The 27,271-nt window shown below is 38.8% G+C and overlaps 1 protein-coding gene across 6 annotated transcripts in view; it reads left to right on the top strand.

The window, feature by feature from the left end:
- The first annotated feature begins 204 nt into the window (after window positions 1-204).
- The window catches only part of LOC124554893 (serine/arginine repetitive matrix protein 2-like), a 391,768-nt gene continuing 364,701 nt past the window's right edge, over window positions 205-27,271 (top strand). For all 6 annotated transcript variants that reach the window (XM_047128572.1, XM_047128573.1, XM_047128575.1 and 3 more), the window contains exon 1: window positions 205-626. The gene's annotated coding sequence lies outside the window, so the exon portion shown is untranslated. The remainder of the gene's footprint in view (window positions 627-27,271) is intronic.

Genomic DNA, 27,271 nt, shown 5'->3' with positions numbered 1-27,271 from the left:
ACCATTTCGTTCTCTTTTACACTTGAACATAGCAATGATTAGATTACGAGATATTAGATTTCAAGAATCATGTTTAAACTTAACGACCCCGATCTATTCGTAACTTCGGCAGTCATACAAATTTTGATGCAAAATATCGGTTCGTTTCAACCGTGCGTTTTAGTTCTTTGATGAAAGTACGCTGCCAATAACGCTGGACCACCGACCTCGGTTACCCCGAATGAAAATGGCTGATGTGCGTAGCGGATATGTTAAGTTATTAATATCGGTTGTAAAGTTTTATTGATTTTTTTGTGCGTGTATGTTTCTTGTTATTGTTGAATAAGTTCCGAATGAATGGCGAAAGACGGATTACATGAAACGATGGGGTTGCTGAACCCCCTCGTAATTTATCGGCAATGGTGTAATTATATTCTGTCAATAAGCTATGTGGTTTAGTACTCACTCCCCTGTGAGACAATGTATCACAAGCTTTACGGCGTGTAGATGACGTTTTTGTGTCTGTGATTCCGTCTCATTTAAGACTAGCAAAATTTGGACGAACTCTTAATATATCGTTACAGTGTGTGATTCAGGTTATGGCAGGGAAGTGTTTGATGTGAGGAAACTTTGCCGTTTTTATGCCTGTAAGTATATTGGTATCAGAATTTCAAACTCTATTTTACAGTCTGGTAGTGTCGATAATGTCAAAATTAGCAATAAGTGATTTGTAAATAATGGATTCATCTGATCAGGACTCATGTTTTAAACATTTAAGAGAGCGTATTTCACAACTTGTTAAAAATTTCATGATTGAACGCAATTATTTACGTTTTATGTTTATGTTTACTTCGTTGAGAAGTTAAGGTCAATTACTCACAAATACAGGTTAATGATAAATTGTAGTCTAAGTGTAATAGCAACTGACAGTATTCAGTTTTAACCATGTTTTCGTCATTTTGAATACTTATCTGTTCAAAGTTATCTACTGAATTGAAGTATTTTTTCAACCAAAGGGCAGAATGAGGCCACAGTGACTTTTGTTTATAATTTTAGCAAGTGCCAAATTTCTGTATTATTAAATGTAGGGTGCAAACTGTTTATCAGCTGACATATTCTTCCATTTAATTTTCATTCGTGGAAACACTTGTACATCTTTTACCACAATACTTTCAGTGTAAGAATTACACACCTCTTTATAGTACACAGCTGGTGAATACTCTTTTGTCCTCGTTTATCTGTGGTGTGAATACTGGTTTCATGCAAGTTGAAGTTCAAATAAAGTTCCATCTAATTTGTAGTTTATAAAATACAACGTTAATAATAAAGTTGCTTGTCGTAAATCAATTTTTAAGAATGTTTGGTTTCTTGGACTTACGAACATACACATTTAACACTTCAGTCAAGACTAAGCTGCCATAAGGAGCTGTCACCACTTGTTTGGGTATAAAGTTGATGCATTTGAACAAACCCTTCCTTCAGTCTCTGGTGTTATGTGGGTGTAAAAGCTCCAGTGAAAATACATGCTACATTTAAGAACCATGCACAGTTGTAGTTTATTTGAAGAAGCAGCAGCTCAAGTATGCTTTGTGACTAAAAGTAGTTTGCCACTCAGTTAAAAATGGGGGAACAAACCTGAATAGAACAAAGTGAAAGTTTTGGAATTTCTACAGGATGTACATTGTATATAGGAAGGGATGTAGTGTATTGAATATAGGGCTAAATGCATTTCTATGTCACCCTGGGGATACAGTTAAATAATGTTTAGCCGTCACCCTGCATCCAAAATATAACAGAGGAAGTAAAAATAGTATGATATGATGGGAAATATCCAGACCCTATGCACAATCTAGGTAAGGATTCAAAATTATGTTTGTGAATGGGCTGTTGATCATTAATTTATAACCAGTGGATATTTACAAATAGCATTATGTCACTTAATACCTTAAATGGTGTATTACAACAGTCAACTCAGCTCTCACAAGTTGAACATGAAATAAATAAGTAAATAAATGTACCAATATATTGTTACCATATGAATAAAAGGTTCAGTGTCAAAACGCTTGTGTGGTAGGAGCTTCATCTCTCCCATGTTTTACATAAAGAAAATATCCTTGTAGTAGTACAACTTTTCTAAAATATGAGCAATGAATAGGCATGCTGAGCAGGTTTAAAGAATGTAGTATCTTGTGAATTCACATTTTTCTCAAGAATGTTGGTCAAAAACATTGAATATTGGTGGAATCACAATATTGACTATTCAACAAATGCCTTGCTACACATCCATTGCTCGATTGTAGAGCCATGCATTGTAAAAATGTGGAACACTGTGCAGAATAAATATTTAAAGACTGTACAGAGGTGTTTTAATTTTGAAGGAAAAAATATAATGGTCCTGTACAGATCTCATAGTTCAGGCTATAGATTTTTTTGTTCCCCCCTTGGCTGCACATTTTACAGATCAAGGCATCAAAGTAACTTTTACACAGGTTTCATTAGGCCTACTAACTTTTAGACAAGATTTTACCCCATGAAAATGTTAATTTTCACAGGTCTTTCAAACTTGTACATTTGTTATACTTTAATACTAGGCTACATATAAACAGTAGCACAGTCAAAGATACATTCTTCATAGAGTGATGAAAACATTGAGAAAAAGAAACAGTGCACAATTATTAAAACTGAAATTAATCAATGCGTAGTCTCATCATATACTGGTAAACAAAAAATGTGTTTCTGTGGGTCCACTTGCAACACAGATCGTAAAAGCCTATCTTGAAGATCAAGGCACAAGGTCTGCAATACAACCAATATGGATGACAAGTATAACACACTTGTACAAACCTTCATTGCTTTCTTTAAAATTTGGAATTCCAGTCTGAATTGTTACAAAAACAGTTTGGATAGCTAATGGCTGTATTATGATATGAAGCACAGTAAAATTGTGCAGTCTCAACACACACACAGAATTTCACTACAGACAATACTACAATACATGTTAAAATATGATCATACAGGGGGAATAAATGCATTATACAGGGTGTAGTGAGATCTCAGTAGGGAAAGAACGAGGACAAAAGATAGTGTTATCACTGTGTTATATCTTTTATGTGGGAAAATGAAGCTTGTTTGCTAGCTGTCAGAGTTGCACACACCAATTAATGGCCACATCCTTTTAGTAGCGGACACTAGATTTTTGTGCAACTATAAGGAAACACAGTGTTCACAGTTTGTGGCATAGGTATCTGACAAAACTCCACTCATACAGGCCTTTGAAGTCCCAGTGTCGTTCTCAACCAATAGTTGTCTCATTATTTGGAGAATTTTAGGAAAGTGTGGTTCATCTGTAAAGGAGACTGCATGTAAGATGCTAGTACAACTTATTCTCAAGTACTGCTAGATTGTTTGGAATCCGCAACACATCATATTAAAGGAAGACATTGAAGCAATTGAGAGGGGGGGCTGCTAGATTTGTTAGTGATAGTTTCAAAATACATGTAAAGTATTATGGAGGTGCTTCCGGAACTTGAATGGGAATCTGTGGAGGGAAGGTGTTGTACTTTTCAAGAAACACTCTTGAGAAAATTTAGAGAACCGGCATTTGAAGCTGACTGCAGAACGATCCTACTACTGCCGACAAACATTTTGTGTAAGTATCACAAAGATAAGATACAAGAAATTAGTGCTCATCTGTTGGCATATAGATAGTTGTTTTTCCTTTGCTCTATCTGTGAGTGGAACAGGAAAAGAAAACTAGTGGTGGTACAAAGTACCATTCACCATGCACCTTATGGTGGCCTGCTGAGTACGTATATGTTGAGGAGATATGGAGGGAGATGTATTCAGCACAGCGCTCTCATCATCATCATCATCATCATCATCATCATCATTAGTAGTAGTAGTAGTAGTATGTTAGATAATCAGGGAAGCAGAGCATTTTTACTTCTTAGGACTGGAGATAGATGAATAGCATTTTAGGATGTATCCCATTCAGTCTTGTTCAGCGATTGATTACCGCTGTGTGCACTTTCAGAAGAATCTCCACTGAAAAAGTCTTGAAAGTGTCTGTGCTGCACCTTCTGTGGCATGTAGGCTATTTGGGGGCACCTCTGTACATTCACAAAGAGTATTTGCATTCAATAAACGTCAAAGTGAAAAGACATGTGATGTCAGTAATGAACTTTGTGTGGGGCCTATGTTCAAACAATTCAGAATCTATTTTCACTATTCCTGTACATATAAGATTCATGTAGGTTGTAGTCAATTTCAATTCTTTGAAAGGAATTGCAGTCCACATTTTGAATAATTGTGAGAAAAATAATTTTTTTCTTGGTTGACACTTCCTTAACAAATGTAAAGAACTGTATCTAATATTCTACAGCTTTCATTTTTTACATGTTTAGGCCTATAACAGAACTGAAAAATTTGAGTGGTAAGATCCATTTTCAAATCTGAATTGTAATTTCCTGGTAGCTAGTTAAGTCATGGCATTGATTGTATAAAGACAATTATCTTGAAATTCATGCAAATCTTCTTTGTGCCTCAGTGTTTTTTGTATAACTTTGCAACTGCAAAATTATGAGTTTCAGATTAGTCTGCTGTAACTAGTTGATTTTCAGAAGCTGTCTTCTAGCAGAATTTGGATGCTTAAAGACTGTTGCAAATTGTAGCATAACAAACAGAATGGCTAGATCTGCTAGTTTAGTGTCTCCTTGTCTATTTTATTGGTATTCTTCTTCTGACAAAACTTGTAATGTCTTTTAACAAGATCAGTATAAATTACTTCGCAACTGTATCTCCATAAAATGTGAGACCATCTGCTATTCATTATATTCAGATTCATACTTTGTATAATGCTAATGTTGCGTGCAGCCTGCTGTCATCATGAACATATATTAGGCTCCAATAATAACAAAATTGCAACAAATCTTGGAGAAAATAGTAAAGGATTAGCAAATAGTAAACGATTAGCATCTAATCCCTGTTTGGCTTTTGCTGAGGGGATTGGAATTTTTTTCCTGCCTTTGGCTATTTTCTCGTTATTATGTGATTTTCTTTATATATATTTAACTTATATGGTTTGCATCGATTGTAACAAAATCATATGAAATTCTTTTAGTTAAACAACTGTGATAATGTTCACCTATACAAGATTCGATAATATAAATGGTATCGGTTATTTCTATAAAAAAAAAGATAATGTTAGAAAAGGGCGACCCATTACAAGCTCCCACTACTGTTCTGCATTCAGTGTCAGTTAATATCCATCGTGTGGCCATAATCACGTTGGATACCTTTTCACATAAATCAACTGAGTATAAATGACAGCTCCGCCAGTGCACTTCCATTTTATACCTAGTGTATGAGACATTACTGCCATTTGTATATTTGCATATTGCTATCCCATTACTTTTGTCACCTCAGTATGTATTATTGACCAACTGGAAGAAGACAGGGAGGAAGCTCTCGAAAGTGATGGATAAATAATAAGGTAGCTCCACATTGCAAGTTGGAGGATGGAGAAGAATTAGCAACAACGAGTTCAGAATGGAGACATTTTTAAATATAGTAAGACTCACACTGTGTTAAAACTTCATAAGAAGGATAATTTATGGTGCCAGCTCTGGTCAAGGATTTTGGTGACTCCCTTTTGCTGTAAGGTGTATACCAGAGCTATCCCATAAAATCCCCTCAAATATACTCCCTAATAGGAACACACCCAACCTTTTTCCCCTGACATCACCTATTGGCAGTAAATGTGCAATTTCTGTGTACATTGTGCCAAAAGTAAATTGTACGGGAGTTGTGGAAGTACAGAATGTTTGATGGACTTTTAGTAAAAGTTTCTGTGTATTAATGACGTGGCCTAAATACACTGAACAAAAAATAATGTTCAGAAAGAGTATGAAATGCAGTTACATATGTTAATGGCGTAATGACTGAATGTGTGGGATACTTATTACCACAATCACTTGACAGAAAATATTAATTACCAGACAAACTAAAGAATGCAATTTTAATAAATACAGATTCTCTACAGTCCACAACATGTTTAAGTGCCTTCCAAATATTGATATTACTATCATCATTTTAACTTAGTTCAGTAAATCTAATTGTAATAATACAGCTCCTGGAAATACAGAAGCGTCCGATTCCACCCGTCTGCTTTGACCCATGACGTCACAGATATGGCGGAAACGACCATACACGATGACTCCAATATGGCGCCTGTGATGTCATTACGTAAACATGACCACAAATATGAAAATACATTGAAAAACCAACACACACACGTTCCACAAGAAACCTAATGAAGCTAACGGGACAGGCAGGGGAAATTGGGGGTTTTTGGGTGGGGAAAAAGTAAATATAAACAAATTTAGACACAAATCATGATACCAACTGACACAAAATGATGAAAAAACCGACAACACAAAACTCCCCAAGCCGGCCGAAGTGGCTGCGCGGTTCTGGCGCTGCAGTCTGGAACCGCGAGACCGCTGCGGTCGCAGGTTCGAATCCTGCCTCGGGCATGGGTGTGTGTGATGTCCTTAGGTTAGTTAGGTTTAACTAGTTCTAAGTTGTAGGGAACTAATGACCTCAGCAGTTGAGTCCCATAGTGCTCAGAGCCAACAAAAACTCCCCAAATACCACTAAACACAATATCCTCTGGAATCGGACACTTCCCTTGACCTATATAGCTCAACATCAGCTCCCGATCCCAGGAATTGGAATCGAACACATCCCTTGACCTATATAGTTCAACATCAGCTCCTGATCCCACAGATAACACTTCCTTTGACCTTTATAGCTCAACAGCAGCTCCCGATCCCACAAATTGGAATCGAACACTTGTCCTGACCTATATAGCTCAACAGCAACTCCTGATGTCGGAACACCCACAGCCACAACTACACATTGGAATCGAACACTTCCCTTGACCTATATAGGTCAACAGAAACTACCAATACCAAATCATAAAACCCAAAACTACAACCACGTCCACAATCATCACTACCTCAAAAAACACAACAAACCAACAAAATTGGAATCGAACACTTCCCTTGACCTGTTATCCTTACGACATCTCCACATTCAGTAATCCCTGGTCCGAGACACCGGAACTTCAGTAAGCCTCATTTCTTTGCGACATACTGAACACTTCACGACTTCATCCAAAAATCCGAATAGTTGAAGAAATTTTATTAGAGACAATGCACTATCCCTCATCATTGGCGACAACCGAGAACTGTTGACCTTGTCAGTCATATCTGTACCTACCAAAGACATAAAAAAAGCAATTTACCAAAATTCACACACAGCGAACAGAAAAAAAACTACAATAACATCGAAATAACAAAACTAAAATTGTTAACTCACTGATAAATATTCCGCTAAAAGCACAGTCCTGATACCACACATGTGCAGTGTTATCATGCAAATGAACCCCATACGCCATATAACACGCTACCCATAAACACACCACCAGAGAGAACCACCGACCACAACAATACACCACCCATAAACACGCCACACACGCAAACTAAACCAAAAACATCACCTAACACACCACCAGAGACCACCACCGATCACATCAAAATGACACCTACAAACATGCCACTCTCACAAATTAAATTCCGCGCAGTTGTGACGTCACATGTCACAACAGCCTTACGTTACGGGTCAAAGCCGACGGTTGGTATCGGACACTTCGGTCAACCCCAGTTCCTTGTTTCATTTTGCTTCAGCAGTGAATAGAAAATCATTTGCATGTTCAAGAAGTGCACAATAGGATGTTGTATTCATAAAATTCTTAGGTCTTGTCAGGTTTTTAAAGTGTTCCAGTTCTTCTGATTTTGTAGGTAATTAGTTACTCGCATGTTCTGTGGAATGTGCTTATGATTGCTTGTTATGAAGTCAAATATGTTGATTGATTTACATAAACAGTACAGTTTTTGGAACATATTTGACTTCATACTTTGCATGATTGACTATGTATATGAAGTTAAAGCACTGCTCACCAAATAGAAGAGGTGCTGAGTAGGTTTCATGCACATTGAAAGGGCCATAAATGCAGATGATTGTTCTTTCCATATACCTTTCACTCAGGATCTCTTCTATATGGTGAGCAGTGACTTACCTGTATGTATGTAATTATGTAATAAAGTCCTGCAATTTCTGCTAGTTATTTTATGTGAGTGACTTGTTTTTCTGATGACATTTAAATTTAATCTTAATGTTGATAAACACACATTTGCAAGTCCCCCACTTCACATACACTGACCGTTAAGAAATAATGTGACTGTTGTTGGCAAGGGAGTACATATTTTTTCATTTTTGTTCTGTTGGTACTGCACAAAGAATTTGTTACTTTAATAGCAGCAAGGCCGTCAAAATTATTTCCCGAATTTCCAATGAATAGAGACATCGTTGAAGCAAAGAGCCTCCAAATGTCATCATAAGAGTTTTCTTACCATGACTGAACCCAATTTTGTGTCAGTTCATGAAATTTTCCAGCTGGAGGCTGATGTGAGAGAATCATCTCATTTTTTGGCTCCATGGAATGAAAACTGAATCTAATCCCACAACATCGCAGACATGCTATATGGGTGACAAAGTGGGGGACTGAGCAGACCAGTCAAGGATCCTTTCATTTATCGAGGTGTTTGTGGTATCAACTGCAGTTTGGTGTCTTGCATATCCTGCTGTAATATGCCATTTGATACCTTGGTCATGAAGGGTATGGCAATAGGGTTTACCATTATTACCACACCGGCAAGTATTCAGTCTTCCTTTAACAATTGCTGAATCAGACTTATTGTCATATCAGTAGCTACCCACATCACTACTCCAGTAGTTACAGTTATGCTTTTGAGAAATGTTACTTCCTGTAACCTTTCACCAGGCCTTTTATAAACACGTTTGTGTTGATCTGACTGCTACTAACAGAAGTGAGACTCATCGCTACATCATAGAAAGCTACTCAATGTCCCAGTTGACACTGGCTGTTCACCATGCAAGTCTCTGTATTGTGTAGTATGGTGTCAGCATACCAAAACGATACATCAGTCCAGTTTCCAGTGATCTGTCCCTGATGATTTGTGGTTATACTCCGTCTGTAAGCTCTTCCCAGATTGTCATTTGTCGGTGTCAGTGGAATGATTCTACAATTTTCTCATGGTCTATTTATTCTGGAAAGTCCAGTGCCTACTCTCCTTGCCGCACTGTTGTCCCAAGTCCATCTTGTAGTCACTCATTTTGCTGTCATTGCATTTCTGTGCAATATGTTGGTATGATGTCTCCATGTCACTCTTAACAATGGGTTTACCTTTTCTAAAAGTCTGAAAGATGGAGATAAACTGAAAGTGCATGACCGGTGGGGTGCATGTTGGTGATCTTCATCTGTAAAGTTCCAGTAACCATAGACACACCCAATGGCAGTCATGTGCTCATGCCATTCTTCATTTTTAGGAATGACTTTTTTCCCCTTCTGAAAATATTATGACATAAAGATGAACATTTTATTAACTTATCCCACAGATGTGGAAATACTGCAGTATAAGTTTGGTAGCATTCCGTCAAGGTGTTCTAGCGCTTTCCATTTCTGCCAGTATATTTTGAAATACGTGATTGCTCCTCATTACAAAACATTAGTTTACAGTTTTCTGCCGTCTTGAGAAAAAATTCAGTTTATTGACTTACCTTCATGACAATTCATTTATTTAGTTCAAGTATCAGCTTGTTGTGAATTTATGCTCAGTGAATGTATGTGAAATAAACTATGAAGTTGAAGGAAATGAGGCATTGCAGCTAAGGTCAAAAAAATGTTTGTTCTATAGAAGGGTGCCAAAAGAACATTGTGTGAAATTGATAACCAAATGTCTTGCAGTAGCCTCTTCAGGGGCCAAGGGATTCCTAACAGTTACGTGCCAGTACATTTACTCGTTAAGTATATGTGGTAAATAACAAGAGTGAATTTGTGATCAACTGAGCAGTCCTCAGCCACAACACTAGAAGTAAAAATAATTTCTATATACTGATCACACTCTCTTATCTTGGCACCTTGGTGGTTCGTGAAAGGTGGCTGACATTGTGCCGCTCTGGAATGTTTGTGATTATTGCCAGTCTTAGCTACTTAACGGTATTGTGTGCCATAGCAATGAGTGGTCATTGTGTAATATATTGTTGATCTGTCTTCAGTGTTGTACATAGTGATTGTTAATATTGTATACAGAAATGAGCGAAAAGGCTTTACCTGGTCGCTGTAGCGACTCACCTTAAACTTCTGTGTCACTTATATGATGCATTAATCCATTATGTGTCAGTTATAAGCTATAAGCTGATTGCTCTGGGAGGAGGAAGCGGGGTTTGTCTCAGCAACCAGTGTGCTATGAGCCGATCACAAGCTTTTGCTTCCAACATCTTATACTTGGGTCAAGCGAAACTAGACTATGTGTCACTGTGAATGGAGTTTTATAATCTGGTGTAAAAGTCTAAAACAGGTTGCTGGGTAGATATTAGGCAGGAAATTAAAAATGCTCCGATATTCAAAGACAGATTAGTTTATTAGCGTATCATAAAATTTAAGTTTTTGGACACAGGGATGAAAATTCTGTGTAACTCTGTGTGTATTAAGCAAGTTTTAACTTTGCTAGTACATAGACCGCTGACATTATTGTGTGTTGAGTTACACGAGTACTAAATTTGAAGTATTTGATAAAACAACAGCTCAATAATGTGAGAGAAGGAGCAGTGGCTTTTTTAAAGTACTGTAGCTGCCCTTTTCAAAATACGGAGTAATCTAGAATTGACTCCTATAGTTATCAATGTGGGTAGATATGCAATGGCCATAATTTGTTGTTACTATATGTTACAGAAATAGCCTTAGTGGTTGCTACTACCAATTAATGTATATTTTGACCCATTCTGCATCCTTGAATGCACTCCTTCATTATGGGATTTAGGAATACAGTGTGCGGTTGATTGAATGAGTCAATGGATGAAGGAAAAAGTGAGGCAGTGCTGTAATCTGATCGGACTTCTCACTTGTATTCTTGAAAACTGTAATCTAGATTAGGGTTCTCATAAATTATGTACTTGCATCTTATCATTATGTTAAAATATTTGGGGTAAATTGTGGCATTTCCTTTTATAGTATTCCTTAACTGAACATGGAAAGCAAGACTTGAGTGTGTCAGATTGTACTGTGAAGCTATGTCTCCAGCTTATCCAAGTTTCATACCTGGAGTGAACTTTTACATTTGATAAATGACCATTATAGACTTTTACCGTAGTCGTGTTTAATCATGTTTTGGTAATGAATTGTTTAAGGTTTGGTTGCAGCTACTCTTGTATTCATATAAAATGCTCTTAAATGTATAATTACAAATTAGAACTTTTGACACTGTATGTTTTTGTGGGGTTTAGTTTTAAACTGAATCAAGTAATAACATACTAGGCTCTAATTGTAATGAACTGTGGCATATCAAATTCTCATCACACCATCCAAATTAAGATTTGGTTCATGTTGCTGTTACTTTATTAATAATGTCTTAGTAATTGATTCATGTCTGTTGCACTTGTTATACACCAGTTTTGCTTATGAGGTACGTCCTGAAAAATTTGCTTGAAGTTCATAGTTCTCTAATAAATAACCATTTTATCTCTGTGCCTCTGTGTAGTTGTATGTTAAAATTGAACACTTCTTGACTATTGTTACTTGTAATTTTTATTTGAATTGCCAGTAAAGGGTCTCTCTGACACATTATGGGACTTCATAGAACATAAATAATGATTTAGCAGACAAAATTGGTTACAAGTGACTATATGGTATGCAACCCCAGCAGTTCACAGAATCCAGAATGCCTGTAATTAATCTTTAGGTATTGAAGGGGAAATGCATTCTCTATGCTAAATTTGTTTAACTGACAGGTGTTAGAAGACATTGAACCAGGCAGTGTCAGAAGTGTTTTTTGTGTTGATTTTGTGAACATCACGCCTTCCCTTCACAGAATACATGCAGAGAAAATGAAATATTAGAATGTAGTGAACCAGTCTTTGAAGCTACATCTTCAGTTGAATTTATCATATGTTATTTTGGAACTGTATGTAAAATGAAAATTACAGCACAGGAATATGTACACCCATATGTCTGAAAATACTAAAGTGTTAGCATAAGTGGTGGTATACCATTACTTCTGATATCTGTGTATGATAATTATGTTTAAACATGTTACTCTGTGGACTGGCTAACTGCAACATATACTTGTGAAGTGATGTGTTAGGTTTTTTTGCTACCGAAATGGAGGAGGAGAGGGTCAAATCTGATGCAAACACTCAACCTTACCTGTTTTAGATCATGAAGAAAATTGTGCTTTGTGTCTAATTACATCAGTTTCAGGAAGTTACACCTTAATTCTCATTTTCTTCCTCTTCTTCCATAATATGGACACCTCTCCAATAACATTACTAACTTTTACCAATTTACAATAGTTGTCAATGCCCTTCAAATTTCTATTCCTTGAGAAAATGTGAGTTTTTGTAACTCCTCTGATGCTTCAGAGACTAGTCCTTCTTAGTGTTGTAGCTGCTGATGCAAATATTGTAAATAATTCCAGAGATTACATTTCATATTGTTGGTCATTGATAATGTACCACATATTGATTCCTAAGCATTTATCAAAGGGAGAGTCCCTCCATATGTATTTACTGCCATTGCAGGTAGCTAGTGGTAAAAGATAGCAAGCGAAAGTATACATTTTCAACATCATATTATTTTTGTGAAGCACATTCTCTATCTTATGGTGGGGTTCTGGGTAAAGAATCTGCTGCAATAGAAAATATAAGGGGCAGTCAAATGAAAATGGGACAGATGGAAAACAAATCAGTAAACTTTTCTGTTACTTCAAAAGTAATCACCATAACTGTTAACCCTCCACCTGCAGGCAAAGCAGATGTGTGCGTTTAGCTCTTTCTGGAAAATTATGCGGTGCCCACAATTGTCATGTTTGATGTAATTTCTACTCTGTTTGCACATCGGAAGTCATGATTTTCCCATCCCATTGAATACTTTTCTCTTGCTCTCTTGCTCCACCTGCAGGCAAAGCAGATGTGTGCGTTTAGCTCTTTCTGGAAAATTATGCGGTGCCCACAATTGTCATGTTTGATGTAATTTCTACTCTGTTTGCACATCAGAAGTCATGATTTTCCCATCCCATTGAATACTTTTCTCTTGCTCTCTTGCTCCACCTGCAGGCAAAGCAGATGTGTGCGTTTAGCTCTTTCTGGAAAATTATGCGGTGCCCACAATTGTCATGTTTGATGTAATTTCTACTCTGTTTGCACATCGGAAGTCATGATTTTCCCATCCCATTGAATACTTTTCTCTTGCTCTGGAACATTGTAGGCTGCTATCCCCCCCCCCCCCCCCCCCTCCCCACCCACCAGAACAACGGATGTTGCTATTTTCCAGTCTGAAACATTGGGAGTTGCGTTTTACATGTTCATCAGTCTCACTCACATACGACAGCAATTTTGTCTCCATATTCTGTAGCTTGTGTGTGGAACCTTGCTTTAAGACATACAAAATTAGAAGATTTATGAATACTTATTCTGTTTTTATAACCTTGAATGCCCCACATTATTTACATTAAATGTCAGTTAAAATTCAACTCAGGTTCTGGTTTTCTTGTTACATTCCTATCATTCTGTCCTTATAACTGTTCTAATTATCGAATAAAGCGCCTCGCGATTTTGTACAAAAAAATCGCAAATTGCTGATGATGGCTAGAGTGTTAACACATTAATCTGTCTGTGAGTCATGACGATCAGTGCCTTCATGGAGAAATGTTTACAGTTGCTTAAGGAACCATGATTGTATATATTTGTCTGAAGCAAATCACTCCAAAAATATGGAAATTGCATGTTGAGAGATTGGAACTATATAGAGGATGTGTAATGGATTCCCAGTGAAACTTCCGCAGCATAGCTGAAACATCTGTGGCAACATGTGGGTGGGCCCATAGTTATGTTGATTAATTTTGAAATAATAAACAGTTTGCTTACTTTTTTCCCTCTGTATTATTTTCATTTCACTACACCTTATACAGGGTGGTCAGAAAATGTCTGAAACACTTGTAGGGCGGGTTGTACTGAGACACAAATCTTAAGGAAAAAATTAAATATGTTGCACTGTTTCCGAGTTATTTAGCATTGAAGTTAGCCATTCAGGTCATCGCGTGTACAAATTCAAATTTCAGCTAACCAAACAAACCATTCATTGAGCAACACCACACTGCCCTTGGCAGGCTGCTTAAATGTGAGCGCGCAATGCCCTGATTGGCTAATTTCAATGCTAAATAACTCAGAATGGCACAGCATATCGAATTTTTTCTTAACATTTATGTCTCAGTACAACCTGCTCTACAAGCTTTTTGGTTGTGTCTTTCTCATGTTAGGTGCTAAAAGGTATATTTTCTTAAATCACACTAATACGAGGGCCACTCCAAAAGAAATGCACACTATTTTTGTAAAAATACAGTTTTCATTCTGCATGTGTGAAAGTTTTACGGTGTGTACATACATCCTTCCTGCTTGTTTTCAAACTTAGTTCAACCTGTTCCCGTGAGTGGCACCATCACAGCATGTCTTCAAGACGGCTGCTACACTTGACGTTCGTCAGAAGCAACATGCTGTCATAGAATTCTTGTGCTGTGAAAACGAGACAGTGAGAAACATCCACAAGAAGTTGAAAAAGGTGTATGGAGATGCTGCTGTCGATCGCAGTACAGTTAGTCGGTGGGCAAGCAGGTTACATGACGAAAGCAGGCATGACAATATTGAGGATTGTCCTCGCTGTGGCAGGCCTCGTACTGCACACACCCCAGACAATGTGCAGAGAGTTAACGAATTGGTGACTGCTGACAGACACGTCACAGTGAACGAATTGTCGCGCTACGTTGGGATAGGGGGAAGGTAGTATTTGCAGAATACTGAAAGTGTTGGCGTTAAAAAAGTTTGTGCCAGGTGTTGACAGTGGCTCACAAAGAAACACGAAAAACAGTATGCACCGAACTTTTGGAACAGTACGAGAATGGTGGAGATGAATTTCTTGGAAGAATTGTGACAGGTGATGAAACATGACTCCATCATTTGTCACCAGAGATGAAGAGACAATCAGTGGAGTGGAATCATGCAAATTCACCCAAGGAAAAAAAATATTCAAATCTACACCTTTTGCTGGAAAAGTTATGGCTATGGTGTTTTTTGATTCCGAAGGACTCTTGCTTGTGGAAATCATGCCAAGTGGAACCACCATAAATTCTGACGCATATGTGATGACACTGAAGAAACTTCAAGCTCAACTGAGTTGCGTTCGACCACATCGGCAGAAGCAGGGTGTTTTGCTGTTGCACGACAATGCACGGCCACATGTCAGTCAAAATACCATGGAAGCGATCACAAAACTCGGATGGACAACACTGAAACACCCGCCTTACAGTCCTGACGTGGCTCCCGCCTTACAGTCCTGACGTGCCTCCATATGACTATCATCTCTTTGGAAAACTGAAAGACTCTCTTCATGGAACAAGGTTTGAAGATGATGACTCCCTTGTGCACGCTGCCAAACAGTGGCTCCAACAGGTTGGTCCAAAATTTTACTGTGCGGGTATACAGGCGCTGGTTCCGAGATGGCGTAAGGCAGTTGAGGGGGATGGAAATTATGTGGAGAAATGAAAATATTGTTCCTAAAGGATGTATCTACACACTGTAAAACTTTCAAACGTGTAGAATAAAAGATGGATTAAAAAAAGAAAAAAAAAATAGTGTGCATTTCTTTTGGAGTGACCCTTGTAGTTGTCATCAGGAGGCAAAATCCCAAGTACTGTTGATAGATTTATAAGTAGAAAAGAGAAAGTAAAGAAAAAACCTGTAACTCCCTTTTGTAACTGTTAGTTCCTTCCCCAGAGAGGAAATAGGGACAGGTAGGAAAAGTTTGAAAAAGGTAAACAGATCTCCTGGAAGGAAATAATGGCCATCCATTTTATCTCCTTATGAGTATATGGTACAGTGTTATCGTACCAAACTTGTACCAGTTTAAAACTGATTCTGAGACAGTGAAATATTGGTATAAACCGAATTAAAGTCATGAGAAGAAAATGGGGGAGAGTGACATGCGATATTCATTACTGTAGTAGTCAGACTATATTCTTCATCTATAATCCTTGATAATACTGTTACTTAAAATAAAACTATTGTTGGAATCACTCTCCCTGTTTGTTAGTAACAGCCTTGGGATTCTCGTGAAACTTATCCTGGTGACTGTACAGAAAATGTGTAATGTGTGCACTATTGTCTGCTCTTTTGTTGTTTAGAAAGTTTGTGTATTATCCCTTTTTTAAAAGAGAACCACACCACTTTATCCTTGTTATTAATCTACCAGATAAATTCTTCATTCATTCAGTGTCTAGTGAACTGCTTTGACAGATAGGCTACATTTGAAATGAGGAAAAAGTATCCCATCTCAAGCAACAGTTGGTTCTTTAACAATGTTTAACATCACTGCTTTGCAAGCTTAGCTACCACATGCACTTTTACTCATGGATCCATGGTGAAGCCTGTTTGCCAAGTAGGAAGTTCAAAGTTTTCAGATCCACATATCTAATCCTTCCCTGCTTTGGAATTTTGCTGTAGCTGTCACTTCTTTTATGTCATTATATTCATCTCTCACATACACCAAGGGACCAGTTGGGTCTGACGCATAAGTACTTACATTGCGCAAGAAAACATACCCAAGTTTGCAACTGGAGCTATTGACAATAGTTGGCATCAGACCAATCTGTAATATGCTACCCTGTAGTGCACTGAGAGTATGATCCATTGTAATTGCAACACTGTGGCCGAGCGGTTCTAGGTGCTTCAGTCCAGAACCACGCTGCTGCTACGGTCGCAGATTCGAATCCTGCCTTGGGCGTGGATGTGTGTGATGTCCTTAAGTTAGTTAAGTTTGAGTAGTTCTAAGTCTAGGGGACTGACACCTCAGATGTTAAATCCCATAGTGCTTAAAACCATTTGAACCATTTTTGTAATTGCAACAAACAATCTTCTTTTCATCTGAAAACAAGTCTAAAAATACCTGGCCACACTTCCAGAAGTATGAAAAGTAGCAGATCTATAATGTAAATGTTTTTCTTGCTCTCTCAAGGGTAATACTTTACCAATTTCTTAAGAGGTTTAAATTGCGAAGTAGGTCATTCGGTTCTGGTTGCCCAGATTGCTCACCCCTGGTAAGTGATTCCTGTTGGAAGAGGAATCTGCGGGAGATGCCTGGCAGTGCCCTTATATGCCCTCTGTGTGCATGGGGGGGGGGGGGGGGGGGGGGGAAGGTGGGCTATAGTCTGCATAGGAGGCTGTGCACCATTTGAATTTTGTAGCTGACTCGGTAGCATCCAGTGAGGAGCATTGCGGCACTGCTGCTGTTGGTGACTTTCATTCTCATTTTATCTTGAAACACATCACAAGCTTCAGTTTTTCACTAAATTGTTGCAGCTCTCTCTCTCTCTCTCTCTTTCTAATTTATGCAATGTTTGGATTGAGTCAGATAAAAGAAATACAAAAATACAGTTTATGAATTTTTTGTAACCCCCCAGTGTCAGTCAACACATCAGGTTGTTCCTTGTAACAAAGAAAATGTTTTTAAATGATATTTGGTGTATCACTTCAACAGAGCTGTCCAAAATAAGCCTAGTACAACATCTAGATAACCATATGTATTAACACGTAAAGGAAAACCCAAAAAGTAACTCCAGCAGTGATCGAGTAGTGCTGCTGCACGTCAGTAGGTGATAGTTGGCATGGCATGGACTACCTCATGAGATGGGGCAACAAAAACACCAGGCCGCTGCACAAAAATGTGTAAAAATGACACTGTAACAAGCTGTATCATCCGGATCAGTGCCAAATAAGCTGGTATAGGCATGCATATTCAAATCCAGAGATACGTAAGCAGGCAGAAAATGGCACTGTGGCCAGCAACGCTTATATAAGACGACAAGTGTCTGGTGCAGTTGTTTGATTGGTTATTGCTGCTACAATGGCAGGTTTTCAAGATTTAAGTGAGTTTGACCCCAGTGTTATTGTTGGTACACGAGCGATGGGACACATCGTGTCTGAGGTAGCGATGAAGTGGGGATTTTCCCATATGACAATTTCACAAGTGTACCATGGATATCAGGAATCCAGTAAAACATCAAATCTCTGTCATTGCTGCAGCCAGAAAAAGATCCTGCAAGAATGGGATCAACGACAATGCAAGAGAATTGTTCAACGTGACAGAAGTGCAACACTTCCACAAGTTGCTGCAGATTTCAATGCTGGGTCATCAACAAGTGTCAGCATGTAAATCATTCAGCAAAACATAATAGATATAGGCTTTCAGAGCTGAAAGCCCACTCTTGTACCCTTGATGACTCCATGACACAAAGCTTTATGCATCACCTGGGCTCGTCAACACCAACATTGGACTGTTGATGACTGGAAACTTGTTGCTTGGTAGGATGAGTCTCGTTTCAAATTGTATTGAGCAGATGGACATGTACGGGTATGGAGACAGCCTCATGAATCCATGGATCATGCATGTCAGCAGGTGACAGTTCAAGCTGTTGGAGGTGCGACGTGTGCAGTTGGAGTGATATAGGACCTCTCATACATGTAGATACAACTCTTGACAGGTGACACATACGTAAGCATCCTGTCTGATCATGTGCATTCCGACAGACTTTGAAAATTCCAGCAGGACAGTACAATACCAGAGTGGCTCCAGGAACACTCCTTGTGAGTTTAAACACTTCCGTTGGTCACCAAACTCCCCAGACGTGAACATTACTGAGCATATCTAGGACGCCTTGCAATGTGCTGTTCAGAAGAGATCTCCACACCCTCATACTCGTATGGATTTATGGGCAGCCCTGCAATCTTTATGTATCAGTTCCCCCCCAGCACTACTTCAGGCATTAGTAGAATCCATACCACGTCATGTTGCGGCACTTCTGCGTGCTGGTGGGGGCACTACACTATATTAGGCAAGTGTACCACTTTCTTTGGCTCTTCAGTGTATAAAAGGCCCTGAAAGATCAGTTAATGTGTTCCCCGTGTCTTCCTTGCCCGACTTGGTTTATCTTGTTGCTGGCCTATACTGCACCATTTGCTACTGCAATGCAGCAACACTACTAAGTCACAGCCTCTGAACTGGTTATTCTTTGTGTTTAACTGTCTCTGTTAATACATTTCAGGTAACAGAATATCACAGTAGACTAATTTTGACCATTTCATTGAATGGAATGGTCATGTGGGGAAAAAAAATCATTTTATTTGTAGCTATAAAGCAACATACATGTTCTATAGACATTGGGTGTCATGAGCAACATAATGAGGGATATTTGTTTGGGCAGTGACACTACCTGCACATTGCAAAAATGAAATCACAAGTATATGCTGAAACAAGAAAGAAAATGTGTTTTATGACTCTTAGGAGAAATGGGTGGTATATTTCAATGCTGGCATGTGATGTTTGGTCCGTAATGACATTTTATTGCAGTTAGAATGTATCATCCCCAACAAATACAAAGGACAAACATAGTGAATTATTTGGAGGTGCCCCTCCCTGGGGCAGCTGCAGCTGATATGTCAGCAGGTTCTGATAAAACAGTGTCTCCAAAGAAAACAATATCTCTGCTCTGTCTGACATATGATCATTCATTCCGGCATCAACCATAATAAATTTATAACTGGCATTATCTGTTGGAAGTGTTACAGTACTAAACAATTGTTACAGTTACAGTAATATGAGCTACTGTCTGCAGGCATCTCGATCTGTACGTGTTTGCTGTCTACTGCACCAAAACAGTTCGGGTAATTACAGGGTTGTGAAAAATCACATTCAATTGATTTCCAGCCATTCTTGCTTCTTGGAGAAAACTTGAACAGTGTAGAGAAACTGGGCAGTTCAAAATGGTTCAAATGGCTCTGAGCATTAGAACTACTTAAACCTAACTAACCTAAGGACATCACACACATCCATGCCCAAGGCAGGATTCGAACCTGTGACCGTAGCGGTCGCGCGGTTCCAGACTGTAGCGCCTAGAACCGCTCGGCCACCAAGGCCAGCCAAACTGGGCAGTGCAACACACATTGTGTCACACTGTTGTATTATTTCATGATGTCTGTTTCATTTTTTAGATACAGACAGTCACTGTTTTCTTAGGATATGTGCAACATTCAAACAAATGCTGACCTAGGAAATGGGATTGTGGAGGGATCAGGAGCAGCTGACTAGATAATGGAAGTTGTGCAAAAATCAGTATGCAGCATCTTTGACCAACACTGTATTACCAGGTTGCCTGTACCAGAAAGTAACCCACAACTGTGTGTTCACTGTTTACGAGTGTTGTCATTGCTTGAGTATGTCTGAACTTTTTAACGTGGAATACAAGAGAGACATAAAAATGCAAAGTGAACATTACTTGTTTGCCAAGGGGAACTATGAATGCATCAAGGATATTACAATGATTATGTAGTCAAAAGTGATGCTGAGACACATACTCCATTAATTTCCGACAACATGTTAGTGACCATACTTACCACTGAGAAAGTAATTCACATTCATAACATAAGTGGCATGCTGAGAACAGATACTTTGCAGGTAGATGGCTAGACTGATATTCTTTTCATATTTTCACCATGCTGGTAGTCTCTACTAGTTAAAATTACAATTCACCATATTGTTTGAAATGACGAAGTCGGGTAAGATGCAACACATTATTCTGAATGAAGTAATTATCAGGTTTGTGATTACATAGGCAATTGCAATCTCTCATATGTGACTCTGAGTGTGTAAGAGGCATTCAAGGCTATTGACATGCTATGGTAAACTCCTCACTGGTAGGGTGTGAAGCCCTAGACTCCCGTCTTCATTATTTGTTCGACATCTGATTACAATTGATTAAAACATGCTGATTCCCTTTTTGAAGAAACTATGTTTTAGTGTTGAAGGAAAAATAAAATGCTGAAGTAAATCTTTTAAGATCAACATTAACTTCACTTTCCAAGGCAGAAGAACTGTCTCAGATTTTATCGTAAATAGATATGAAGCTGTTTTCCTAAGCTTTTCAGATCATAAGAAAAGACTAGTCTGAAAAGTACTGTTTATTAGAACACCACTACTCTTGTACAATAAGAAAATAAGAATAATCAGTTTTATGATTGCACTCATTTTTCCCCCATCAAGAGGTGGCATTACAACACTGCAATTCTTGTAGACACTTGGGAGTTAGTCACAAAATTATAATACCTTGACAAATGTGTATAACTTAAGAAAACATGGTTTACCGTGAGTTTTGGAAAGTATGCTGGTGAGAGTAACTTTACTGCTATGGAATTATAATTAACCCTTTAAGTGACAAAATGTTTTATCTAGCGTAACAGTGAAATATGTGTCAGCGTGTAGTCTTTGGGAATAGTAACCAGTAACACTACTCAATTTATTATATATTTCTAAGTCCACCATGAGCTATAGGATGGTAAATATTCCTACTAATGAATCAGGAGCACAAAATCTGTTCTTAAAAGTTTGAAAAAAATTGCAGAAATTAACAATGACAACTTTTGTTAGTAAACCTGTGCCCTTAGGAGCAAGACATCTCACAGTGCACTGACGTTCACAACCAACTTTAAACATTACATAGAAATCCATGTTTGCACCCACTTCAGTATCAGAGTCAGTTTCATGACTTACATTAAATGCTTCTTCAAGCACAGTAAACGGTGTACCCTACCTGCTGCATTTGTACCAGATATTTGACCCATTAGTACACTAGACTCTTTGTTACCCAGCTTGCCATTAGTTACTGTAGAAATACTAGCTGCCTCATTGACATTGGAGTCTTCTCCAAATTGAGAATCTTCTGCAGTAACTTCTTCCCAACAATTTGTTACATGATCAACCAGAATTTTATCTGTCATGACACTATGCCGTCTCTGTGAAGTCATTCTTGTAGATCGAAAAGAAATGTTCTTAAATGTCAGTATGACCCCTGTAACTACAAAAACCAACCAAAAGTGAGAAAATAATTTACTTATTACGTTCAAATGTGTGCATAAACTGTTTTATCATGTTGCAACATCCTACATGTACACCGCCAGTGGAAATAATTTATATTATCTCAACAGCTAACCTTTCCTAGATAATTTTTTAAACAATATTAGCCACAATATTCATTCCTCATTAGAAGAAGCATTTTGTGGCATGTAATCAGTAAAATTGGGTGTAACCAGGAACTGAATTCATGACAGTCTATTTGTTTACAGATATGGCTTGGAAGAAAACAAGCTGTAAATGTGCTTACAAACAATTCTTGTTTTGATTTTGTACACTGTAATGTAGGAATTGATGTGAATTGAACTTACTGCCATTTCTATCAGAAGAGTAAATCTACAGCTGACAAATGCTATCTGCACACAAAAAACAGCCCTGAAATCGAGTGCCTTGAAGCCCATCGATAAATATTCGTACCATCACTCACATGTTCGCTGATATCTGAAGCCTACTGACTTAGAACTGTGAAAGTGGTATTTGTACTTATAAAAAAAACTATTATGAATGTAGAAAAACCAATTCAGTGGGTTGTTTGTCCTATATTAAGTCCAAGGCCAGTTACCTGTGTTACTTAAGGGTTAAATTGGATCTCTCTGATGCCATGTATTATTGTTCTTAGTTGTCTAGATACACACCAGTTCCAGCTCATCCATTGTCATCATAACAGAGAAGTATAGTTGGGAAATTTTGTTAGTCCTACTGAGTATTTTATTTGGGTAAAACTTTGTTCTTATTGTGGTGTGTGTTGCATTTCTGAGGCATGATTTAATGGGAATGGCCACAAGAAGATCATATTTTATTAATAACCCAGTTGATCCTTTTTGCAGGCAGCTGTTTACAGAGAGAATATTCACATTATAAGTATCTTTTTCTAGAATTCATCTCTTCACTGCGTCCAGTCTGTCAATTTTTACAATCTCGTTGCTGTCCCTGTCTCCATTCCCCTCATTTCTGCGGCTGATTTTCAAAATGATAATCATAATTTGTCATATATTTTCTATTTATTCACCATATGATGTTAGTCATATTGTTTATGTATTCTTTTTCTAATGATATTTGTATATTATGTCTTTATAACTTGAGTGGTTCTCCAATAATTCCATTTAGACTGGGATCATAATCAAATGTATGCACATGTCCTTATTGTTCTTTCGTCCTGTCTTTCATCTTGTATAGATCAGCGGGCTAAAAAGCACTTCAGTTTTAGAATTAATTCTGAAGACTGGTGCAAATCTTGCCGAGACATCAGTTGAATTACAAACTGCAACATGGTACGCCCAATATTTCCAGACCAGTAGCATTATTATTGTGCTCATTGTAAGAGGACTAGAAAGTTGCATTATTTAATTTGCTGCTACAGAAGGCTTTGACATTATAGGCAACACCTTGTTTGGAATTAAGTTTTTGGTGCTTAGTGCCTGTGTTGGGCTTCAAGGCTTTGACATTGTAGGCAACATGTTGTTTGGAATTAAATTTTTGGTGCATAGTGGCTGTGTTTGGCTTCAAAAGGATGTAGAACAATTAATATTTACATAGAGAAATAAATATGCTGATATACCTCTCACAGATCCCAAATGAAATGGTCCTTAATGCAAGTGAAATAAGTCAAAAAATCTTAAATAGATCTTTACTTAAAAAGTAATAAATAACTTGTCACAAAAGTGTAAATTTTCAATTCGCTGAGGTGCATATGATAATTCTTGGGCTGCTGTAACCGTGCATCATTTGACGACTCTCTCGACTGTCAATACGGGTTGTATGTCTCTGCCCTGCTACCCCCTGGATTTCGCTTTCGTTGCCTCCTTCAACACCTTGATTTTTCACTCCCTGCAACCTTTAGAGTGGGCGAGAGCCACACGCTACCTTGGCTCCAGGCTCAGGTTCGCGTTCACCTTGACCTCAGCTCGCTGCCAAAGGAGGTTACCCCCGGTTCGGTATACCACTCCCGTTTTGTCGAACTTCGTTCGAAGTTCATTAATATGACCTTCATTTATACAGATGGCTCCAAGACCAATGACGGGGTCGGGTGTTCTTTTATTATCGGGGCACAAAGTTTCAAATACCGGCTCCATGGCCATTGTTCGATCTTCACAGCTGAGCTCTCTGCCCTCTACCAGGCTGTTCTTTACATCTGCCGTCACCGACATTCGGCTTATGTCATCTGCTCCGATTCCCTGAGCGCCATCCAGAGGCTCAGTGATCCGTATCCGGTTCACCCTTTTGTGCACCGGATCCAACGCTCCCTTCAGCAGCTGGTGGATGACGGTTCTCCGGTTAGCTTTATGTGGGTTCCTGGCCATGTCGGTATCCCTGGGAACGAAGCTGCAGGTGCTGCGGCCAAGGCTGCGGTCCTCCAGCCTCGGACAGCTTCTTGTTGTGTCCCTTCATCAGATTGTAGCAGGGTCATTTGTCGGCGCATTTTCTCGCTGTGGCATGCCGATTGGGCTGCACTTATGGACAACAAGATTCGGGCCTTGAAACCTCTTCCAGCGGCTTGGACGTCCTCCTCACACCCTTCTCGGCGGGAGGAGGTCGTTTTGGCCCGGTTACGAATTGGATACTGCCGGTTCAGCCATCTTCATCTGCTGATGGCTGCGCCGGCGCCGTTCTGCCCATGTGGGCAATTGCTGACGGTCCGCCACATTTTAATGTAGTGTCCGGATTTTAATACACTGCGTCTTGATCTTGGCCTGCCATGTACTTTAGATGCCATTTTAGCGGATGACCCAGGAGCAGCTGCTCGCGTTCTTCGTTTTATCAACTTGACACACCTGTCTAAGGACATTTGATTATGCTGTTTTTTTAATCCTATGCCTGTCAATCTGTCTTTTATCGTGTTTTCCCTTTTAGTTGCTGTTTTAAACTTGTGCCTCGCGGTGCATTCCTAATGTAGTCTGGGTGCTAATGACCATTGACGTTGTGCGCCCCCCCCCCCCCCCCCCCCCCCCCAAAAAAAAAAAAAAAAAAAAAAACATGTGTATCATCAAATAGAAAAATCATTTTACAACACTTATTTAGAATGATCATATTACTGCAGTGAATTTTTGCAGAAGTCAGATTGTCCTAATGCTCACGTTATTTGATGATACTAGTAACATGTACACCTCAGTAGGTTCTTCTAAGAAACTGATCAGTGGAGTAGAAGTTGGCCAACAATAAGTCCTTTATGCTGTTCCTGAACTGAACTTTATTGACAGTTAAACTTTTTACAGTTGCTTGTAAGTTATTGAAAATGTGTGTTCCTGAATAACAGACACCTTTTTGGGGCAAAGTAAGTGACTTTAAATTTTTCTAACGATTATTCTTATTTCAAATATTGATTCCATGAACTGAGTTGTTGGATTGAGAAAGAGAGGTACAATGTGTTCATAATTAAAGTTCCAGTTTCAAAACACTGTAGAAAGACAAACACTGCTCAGAATGTCAAATTTGAACAGCATATAATTGATGCAGGGGGAAATGCCAAGGAAAAAAAAGAAAAAAAAATGAAAATTTGACCAGTAGATGTCGCTGTACGTGTCGAGTATGCACACCAACAGACGCACAGCAAACGGTTGTTCCTCAGTTTACATCCGAGATGCCCAAATTGGCTGCCTGCATGAAGGATTGTGCACTGCTGGTAAAGCTCTTTTACAAGAACGGTGACTGTTCCAGTAGCACTGCAGAAGTTCTGGACACTCAAGGGTATGGAAAAAGGCTTCAGTCCTCAGTCTGCTTAGGGTCTGTAGAAAATGATTACAAAATTTGAAAAGAGGGGTTCTTTTAAAGAGGGAGGAAAGCAGTTGATCAGACGTCTGTTGAAGATGTGATCACAGCATTGCAGGAGGGGTTGAGTGTGGTGGTGTGCAAATATGCAGTGCACAGGGAATTGTCCACATGTTGGACATGCTTGCAAGCATGATGCATAAAATCCGCCATAGCATCCAGCATTGCTACCCTTACAAATTAACTCCTCCTCAGGAGTTGCTTCCCGCTGACCAGCCAGCAAGACAAATGTTGACTGGAATTTGTTGCTTGCATGAAAGTGGACAATGAATGGCCGTGGAACATTCTGTTGATGAGCAAAGCCCATTTCCATCTCTAAAGACATGTGAGTATGCAGAATTGCAGAATACGGACAACAGAAAATCTGCACGCACATCATCCAGTACCACTTAATTCTGCAAAGATGGTTGTGTGGTGCAGATTGATGGCATTGTTCATCGTAGTGCCGTATTTTTTCGAGGAGGTGAGTCCTGCTGGCCCTGATACTTGTACGGTCACTGGTAAACACTACAAGTGTCTTTTGCACACCAATGTCTTTCCAGCCCTTGAACAGCATGGATGTACCAATAGGATCATTTTTATGCACTATGGAGTTCCTCTACAAGTTGCATACCCTGTGAAGGAGCTGCTGCCGAGAGGTATTTCAGAAATGGTAGAATTATCAGCTGTCATTTCCCTGCAGCGTGGCCATCCAGATCATCTGGTCCTAATACATGTGGCTCCTGGCTGTGGGGTTATCTGATAGATATTGTGTTCAGCACTCCAGTTATGAACGTAGCTTGATTGAGGACATGAATTCACAGCACATTTGAAACATGACCCCCGAGACACTTCAGTCTGTTGTGGAACATGCTCTCTCTCGACTTCAACTTGGGGCAGAAAACCGTAGTCAGCATATTCAACAAATCGTGTGCCAGGCTCATGATAGTTAGAAACCACTACAATTTTCCTTTGTATGCAGTTTGTCAGAACAATTAAAAACTGATTTTTCCCATCCGATGTAGTATGACCTTGCCATAGTGGATGGGCTTACCTGACTAATAGTGCCACAACTGTTGACTGCAGAGCTTTTATTATTATGCACATTGAACAGTACAAATGGTGTAATGTACAACTCAAACCATAGCCATTGTACTGCAATTCATCTGTCATTTGTAACTGACCCCTTTTATGTGAAGACATTTACAACATCCTCTATTGATAAAATTTTCATTAAATTTTCTTGTTCTATGATGTCTCCTCCTTCACCAATAACACATTGTCCAAATTTGATGTCATTCTGAGCAGAGGTTCTCTGACTACAGTGTTTTGAAACTGGAACTTTAATTATGGACATACTGTCTGTCTGAATGATTAACTTTCAATGGTTGCCCACAT

This window comes from Schistocerca americana, chromosome X, assembly GCF_021461395.2.
Source record: "Schistocerca americana isolate TAMUIC-IGC-003095 chromosome X, iqSchAmer2.1, whole genome shotgun sequence".
NCBI classification, from domain to species: Eukaryota; Metazoa; Arthropoda; class Insecta; order Orthoptera; family Acrididae; genus Schistocerca; species Schistocerca americana.
The sequence above is the reverse complement of the archived record's forward strand: the minus strand, read 5'-3'. Positions and strand labels throughout refer to the sequence as shown.